Below are 8,328 nucleotides of genomic sequence, written 5' to 3'. Positions count from 1 at the left end.
GTACGGGAATCGAACTGTGCTGCTGGCCTGCTTGGTCTGCTTTAAAAGCCAGCGATTTAGCTCAGTGAGCTAAACCAGCCCCTCTTGCAACCGCAGTATTTATGAAATGAAAATCGCTTATTGTCACGAGTAGGCTTCAAATGAAGTTACTGTGAAAAGCCCCTAGTCACCACATTCCGGCGCCTGTTCGGGGAGGCTGTTACGGGAATCGAACCGTGCTCCTGGCCTGCTTGGTCTGCTTTCAAAGCCAGCAATTTAGCCCTGTGCTAAACAGCCCCTTGCTATATGGCAAGTCTAGGCCAATCTTTGTTCAATGGTAACCCACAGGATGTTGATAGTGCAGAATTCGGTGATGGTAATGCTGTTGAGTGTCGAGCAAGGGTTAGATTCTCCTTTGTTGGTGATTGCCTAAACTTGAGTGGTGCGAACGTTACTTGCCACTTATCATCCCAAGTCTGGAATGTTATCGCAGTTTTGCCTCATTTGGACATGGACTGCATTGCCATTGAATTGGATGACTTGATCGGCCATTTCAGAGGGCAGCAAAGAGTCGGCCAAGTTGCTGTGAGTCTGAAGTCACATGTAGACCTGCATAAGGATCGGAGATTTCCATCCCGAAAAGATATTAGTAAACTAGATGGATTTTTATAACAATCAATGATAATTTTGTGGTCACTATTTACTGAGACCAGCTGGATGTTTCAGATTTATTCATTTAAATTCCACCAGCTGCCACAGTGGGATTTGAGTCCCTGACCCCAGAATAGTAGCCTGGGCCTCTGGATTATTAGTCCAGTGACATTACCGCTGCGTCACCATCTCCCCAAAGTGAATGTCTCATAAGAGTATTATTAAACAAAGTACCACACTGAGTCACATAGGCAAGATCAAGTCAATTGACCAAAGGTTTGGTCAAAGAGATAGGTTTTAAAGAGTATCTTACGATCTTGGAGAGGAGAAACTCTTAAAAGGAAAATCAAACTCCCAATTATTAACTGAAAGAATTATGCCACAAGGTTCATATTTTAAACAAGAAAAATTTCTGTACAACAGTTAAGCAAAGCAAGTAATACTCAGATTTTGTAAACACGTATTCTTTAAGCCCAGAAGTCTTGACAGTACACTCCCTGTTCTAATTGTATTTCCACCCAAGTATTTCCCTATCTTTTAGAGGAATTTTGAGAGTTCCTTGAATTCCTTCGCTTCTGGGACCAAACCAAGGTGCTCCACAGCTTTTAGGAATTTACTTTGATACTCCACATTTCCTATAATGTGAGGTATTGGCTTTCGTAAGCATCTCATGATTGTGGACACCTCAGCTCAAGCACAGCCCCCACAACTTTCTCACCCAGTGACTCCAAAATCAGACCACACCCTTAGTTTCTATCGCCCTTTGCTCTGGTCTACAGCTCCTGGCAACTTTCTCTCTCTCTGCTTGTCCCAGGCTGCAACCGGCTGTTTATGTGAGAAATCACACAGATAAAACCCAAAACCAAGGAAAGCACCTGTAACCTATAACCACAGCAACATGGCACCCCAATGTCCCAGATGATGATTCAAACTCAAAATTTCCCATTCACAAACCTCCTTTTGTTCCGGTTAAACTATTCGAATAATTCAAACCTCCCAAGAAGACAACTCCAGACAATTTGGCTCTACAAGAAACTTGGAAAGGGGCCACCTATTGTTTAGTATTTTCCCACTTACAGTTCTGACATAATTAAATAAGAGTCAATTCTTTGGGTTGCAATTATTATAATTTTTAAAAAAATCTTTTTATAAATTTAGAGTGCCCAATTCATATTTTCCAATTAAGGGGCAATTTAACGTGGCCAACCACCTACCGTGCACATCTTTGGGTTGTGGAGGCGAAGCCCACGCAAACACGGGGACAGTGATCCAGAGCCGAGATCGAACCTTGGACCTCGGCGGCATGAGGCAGCAGTGCTAACCACTGCGCAACCGTGCTGCCCAAAAGTGTAATTATAATAGGTCTATTTACCAGTGTCCTAACCAGGTGCTTCCATTATCTTCGATTTAAAACTAACTTCAATCCACAAACAAAAGTTATACTCCTCAAACATAGAAATCATGATATTAGACACTTTCACAATAGCCTTAAAGGAGGAAAGTGAGGCAAGGAGGTGTAGGCAGGGCATTCTGGAGCGTGTGACCCAGGAGTCACGGCTAGCAGCAGTTGAGCAATTAGAATTGGGAACTGACAAGAAGGCAGAATTAGATGAGCACAGATGCCTCAAAGGGTTGTATGGTTTGGAGGAGATTAGGGAGAGAGGGAGCAGCAATATTGAGAATTTAAAAAACAACATTGTTGTTTGACCGCAGGACTCCATGCTCAACAGGCTGTTTGCAGTGACGCACGCCAAGATAAATACCAGCTGCTGCTGGAGGACCATCAGCTCAGTGAAGGATGCTCTTTAGTCTGCCCGAAACCTGCTGGTCTTCCATTGCAAACATCCGTCAACTAAAGCTTCGGGCATCCTCCACAAAGATTTATTGGGAAAAGACAATATCTAAAGTTCCCATACAATAAGATACCAAGAGGCTAGAAACCTTGTAAAACCACTTGGGCTGTAGGTTTGACATGAAATGAATATTGTAAATATAGCCTGTAATTGCTGTATCTCAAATTGAAAGAAACTGATCTGTTTGCACCTTCTCTCATGAAATTTGAACTGTCACATAATGTATCTTTACAAATTTTATGAATAAAGTATATTTTAAAATAAATTCCTCTGCTCCGGCCTCACCTGGACTTTCGTAACAACATCAGTCGTGATCGTGACATTTCCTGGGATCAGAAAGCTGCTTCTGGAGCTGTGTCTGGTGCCTGCAGTCCATGAGAAAATAAGACTGGTGAACCAATTAACTATGGTATTGTCTATATCATAGAATCATAGACTATACAGTGCTGAAGGAGGCTATTCAGCCCATCAAATCTGCACCAACCCTTGAAAAGAGCACCCTACCTAAGCCCACACACCCACCCTATCCCTGGAACCCCACCCAACCTTTTTGGACACCGAAGGGCAATTTAGCATGGCCAATCCACCAACCTGTACATTTTTGGACTATGGGAAGAAACCAGAGCACCTGGAGGAGAAAGTGCAAACTCCACACAGACAGTGACCCAAGCCGGGAATCGAACCTGGGACCCTGGAGCTGTGAAGCAACTGTGCTAACCACTATGCTACCATGCCCCCTTGAAACGCAAATTGTATAAATATGCATGCAATCATGGAACTGAACCTTGAAGATACACTGCCGCATCATTCAAAATATGCAATTAATAATAAAATGAAATTGAGTTTATCTGATTAATGGCGTCTCCAAAATATTTCATGTCATATGAGCCAGAACAGCATAACAGATTAACTGTAAACAATGTCACGAGATATGTTAATACAGAATTATTAGGAATACAAGTGGACTAAAGACTAACTAAGATTCAGTTGAAAATATGCCAGCTTACTCAAATATACATTATCTAATCACCGATCATAGGATCATTACAATCCAGAAGGAGGCCATTCGGCCCATCGAGTCTACACCGACCCTCTGAAAGAGCACCATACCTAGGCCCATGCCTCCACCCAATCCCCATAATCCAGTAACCCCATCTAACCTTTGTGGACACTAAGGGGCAATTTAACATGGGCTTTTCACAGTAACTTCATTGAAGCCTACTCGTGACAATAAGCGATTTTCATTTCATTTTCAATCCACCTAACCTGCACACTTTTGTACAGTCGGAGGAAACTGGAGCACCCAGACAGGGTGAGAAAGTACAAACTTAACGCAGACAGTCACCCGATCCCGGAATTGAACCCGGGTCCCTGGTGCTGTGAGGCAGCAGTGCCAACCACTGTGATGCCCATCACCTGCCACAATTGAACTACGACCTGGTGTAATTAATGATTCTGGTGTTGTAAATAATCACATAGTTCAGGAAACTTAAATCCATAACAATATTAGCAATGTTTTAATCAACATTTGTGGTTACCATATTTCAGGCCACATGCTTGTATTGAGACATAAAGTGGCTCCCAAAAAATGTGCACAACCTTGGCAAGCGATGCACATAGCTGTTTCATGCTGCTTTAAAATGTTACATTCCAAGAGTGTTAGGTACATCATTCCTAGTGATTTACTTGTAACATTGCCATTTCAGTCTCTTTAAACTGTAGAGAAAAAAATAGTGATTTGGAAACTCATAAAATCATAGAATGTACAGTGCAGAAGGAGGCCATTCAGCCTATTGAGTCTGCACCGGACCTTGGAAAGGGCACCCTACCTAAACCCACATCTCCACCCTATCCCAGTAACCCCATCTAACCTTTTTGGATACTACGGGCAATTTAGCATAGCCAATCCACCTAACCTGCACATCTTTGGGCTGTGGTAGGAAACCGGAGCACCCGGAGGAAACCCACATAGACACAGGGAGAACGTGCAGACTCCGCACAGACAGTGACCCAAGCCGGGTATCGAACCTGGCACCCTGGAGCTGTGAAACAACTGTGCTAACCACTGTGCTACTGTGCCACCTATAACTAAGTTATATATTAGGTTGCAACATTTTCCTTTCATTCAGGGACTAATATTTCTATCTCACAGAGAAGTCACAAATGTAAAAATAGAAATGGCTGCCTGGTTTGAACATTGTAAACAGGAACTAGGAGCAGGAGTAGACTGCTCCACCATCCAATCAGCTCATGATGCATTATTTAATACATTAACGCGTTTACGACGGCGTCAACTCTTAGCCTCAGGATCAGAGAATCCCCCCCGTGATCTCATTCTTTAAAACTCTAGAAAACACTACGGGTGGTGTTCCCCATTCAGCGATGCCAGAATCGCGAATCGCAATTGGGTGGAAAATCGCACATAAGGAGAACATCGTGGCCGGCGGGGGCACCCGACAGAATGCCGTGCTCTGGTGCCTCAACAGCAGCATCAATGCATTCTACTCCGCACGTTGGCGTATCATTAACAGGGCTGATCCGGTACTCCCGGGGACTCCGCGATGCTCCGTCTCCACCAGGAGGAATTACCAATGACGAATATCACTTGTGGTTTCAAAAATTGGGAAACAGGCGCTGTGGCTGATGAAGGAGAGAGAGAGGAAGTGGGACATGCAGAGGCACGACCATGGGCTGCCGATCCTGCTGCTTTCCTTCACTACTATCCGGTTCTGGTGGTGGAGCCCATGGCGCTCATGACCTCTGCCATCTGTGCCCAGGCCCGATTACGGCGGTGGGTGGCAATCTCCTTCCTACCCTGGGATACAGGGTGGCCCGTCTCTCCTCCACAATGTTCAGTAGGGTCTCCAGCTCGGCAGCCGTAAAATGGGTGCCACTCTCCGTGCTGCCATCTTCTTTGCTGGAATGAGCGTGTGGGGAGTGGAGTGCTGATACGAGGCCTGTCAGCCTCTTGAGTGTCAATCCTGACCCCGGCAAATCGGGCACCGTTTTTCATTGGAACTGCTCGTATTCCACGTGGTGCCAGTGCTAGCCCATTAACTGTTCCTGAATTGATCCGGGACCGGCGCCAATATTGTTGTCATAGAAGTGCACCGATTCAGTCCCGGCGTCAGCACACTGAAATGGAGAATCCCACCCCAGTTTCCTCAAACTCTCGTCATAAAACAACTCCATCAACTCAGGGATTATTCTGGCAAACCTCTGTTGAACCAATCCCTCTATGGTAAATACATCTTTCCTTAGATAAGGAGACAAAAATCGTACACAATACTCCAGGTGGAATTTCACCAAGGCTCGATGCAATTGCAACAAGTCATCTTTATCCCTGTACTCAAATCCCCATTTAATGAAGGCCAACATACCAGTTGCCTTCCTAATTGTTCACTGCGCCTGCATGCTAGCTTTTAAAAAAATTATTTTATGGGATGTGAGTATCATTAGCTGGGCCAGCATTTATTGCCCATCCCTAATAGCCCTTGAGATGGTGATGGTGATGCACCACTGCAATCCATGTAGTGTATGTACACCCAAATTGCTATTTGGGCAGGAAGCCCATTAGTGACTCATGAACAAGGACACCCAGGTTCCTTTGGGCATCAACGCGTCCCAACCTCTCACTGTTTAAGAAATACTCTGCCTTTCTATTTTTCCAACTTCACACTTATACACATTAAGTTCCACTACCATGTTTTTGCCCATTCACTTTGCCTGTCCAAGGACCCTTGAAGCCTTCTTGCATCCAAATAAATACTCTGTTTATTTTGATGTGAAGGAATTAAGGTTCAATGAATATTTCATGGGGGCTGGTTACCATGGTTGGCTAGATGGCTGGAATGTGGATCAGATTAACTCCCAACAGCATGGGGTTGTCCTGGCTGAGGTAGACATGGGCTTGCTACTTCACTCTACCCATAGTAAAATAAATCATGGTACTGTGCTATTCTTTGCCAAATAATTGCCAAAAGGCAGCCTCTGGGCAGAGAGCTCAATAAGACAATATTTTTTTAAATTTCAGAAATGTCTGGGAAACATGGTAATGCCAGTGCGTCCAGTGATATTTTGACTGCCCAGAATATGGTTCCAGGAAAAATGGCACCAAAGTGGTAAATGTTTTTCTTTATTTTTAAAAATAAATTTAGAGTACCTAATTTATTTTTTCCAATTAAGGGGCAATTTAGCATGGCCAAGCCACCTAACCTGCACATCTTGGGGTTGTGGGGGTAAAACCCACGCAGACATGGGGAGAATGTGCGAACTCCATACAGACAGTGACCCAGGGCCGCGATCTAACCTGGGACCTCGATACCGTGAGGCAGCAGTGCTGACTACTGTGCCACCGTGCTGCCCTCAGCAAAGTGTTAAGTTTGATTTTTAGACCTCTCAGATTAGCCAGAAAAATTTTTTAAATGGGTAAGTTGATCTCTAATTCTACTTGCAGCCTGGAAGGTCTACCGCTTTAAATTCACCTTCATATTAACAGACACTACCCATTTAATTTCCACGTTTATTACCTTATGCATTATGCAAATACTTAACCCAACTTGAATAAACAACTGCTGGAGGAAATAAAATTTATGCTGAAGTTTTTCCTTTACATGACCAGAATGTTACGTTGCTCGGGTGGGTGCACACCCAGCCCGGTAGCACGTGAAAACGCCCGAGAAAACATCATTGTGCACTTGCACAATATTTCAGTTCACAGGCGTGAGCTGGAGACAGCATCGTGTCTGCCAACAATTAAGCAGCCAGTTAAAGGAATTAAGAGTCCAATTGGCTTGAATTTTATGTTGCCTGTGCAATTTTCAGACTGGCGCACAGGCAACGCGAGCAGGTGATTGTGGTAATATGCATACAGGCATATCTGTCTATAATTGCACATAGTTGTATCAATGTATATATGTACATAAAAGTTCCACTCTATATAGACAATGATGTGGAGATGCCGGCGTTGGACTGGGGTGAGCATAGTAAGAGGTCTTACAACACCAGGTTAAAGTCCAACAGGTTTGTTTTCAATCACTAGCTTTCGGAGCACTGCTCCTTCCTCAGGTGAATCAAACCTGTTGGACTTTAACCTGGTGCTGTAAGACTTCTAACTATATAGACAATGACCAATGCATGAAGGGACAGCTATAACCTCCCGCCAGCAGATGGAACCAGACTGGACAGATGTATATATATATATTGCAGGACGAATGGAATCCAGGGATTTGGTAGCAGGACTGACAAGACAACAGACATCAGTAACAGAGGCGGAATTGTTTGAAGCTAGCACTTTTCCAGGAGACACATCCGGAGTGAGACTCATCCAGAGTGGGGGATTGAAACTTGGTAATTTGGTGCAGTGAGGTAAATCAGCAAAGGTAAGTGGAAAATCTAATTCTGCTGTTTTTCAGTTAAAAGTGCAGTGTGGAGCTTAGTGTCTGATTGGTTGAAGCTGCCCCCACCCTAATTGCTGAGAGGCAGTTATCTGTCAATCACCTGAGGCCTGTTTAGGGGCACATTGTATTCTTCTCTTTGAAGTTAAGGTATTTTTTGAGTCATCGGTTAGCTGAGGTCTGTATAAAAGACAGACAGACAGCGCACACAGTAAGCTAGAACTTTTCCAGGAGACACATCCGGAGTGAGACTCATCCAGAGTGGGGGATTGAAACTTGGTAATTTGGTGCAGTGAGGTAATTCGGTGCAGAGTGTAAGGAGGTGCTTTTTTACCCTGGTAAGTGACTGGTAAGTAGTGTCTCTTTTTCTTTTCATTGTCTAATTTATTTATTTTTATTTTGAAATTCTAGTTGTTTAATTTTACCAAGGGTTTAAGACATGGCAGGAG

Source organism: Scyliorhinus canicula, chromosome 6, assembly GCF_902713615.1.
Source record: "Scyliorhinus canicula chromosome 6, sScyCan1.1, whole genome shotgun sequence".
NCBI classification, from domain to species: domain Eukaryota; kingdom Metazoa; phylum Chordata; class Chondrichthyes; order Carcharhiniformes; family Scyliorhinidae; genus Scyliorhinus; species Scyliorhinus canicula.
The sequence above is the reverse complement of the archived record's forward strand: the minus strand, read 5'-3'. Positions refer to the sequence as shown.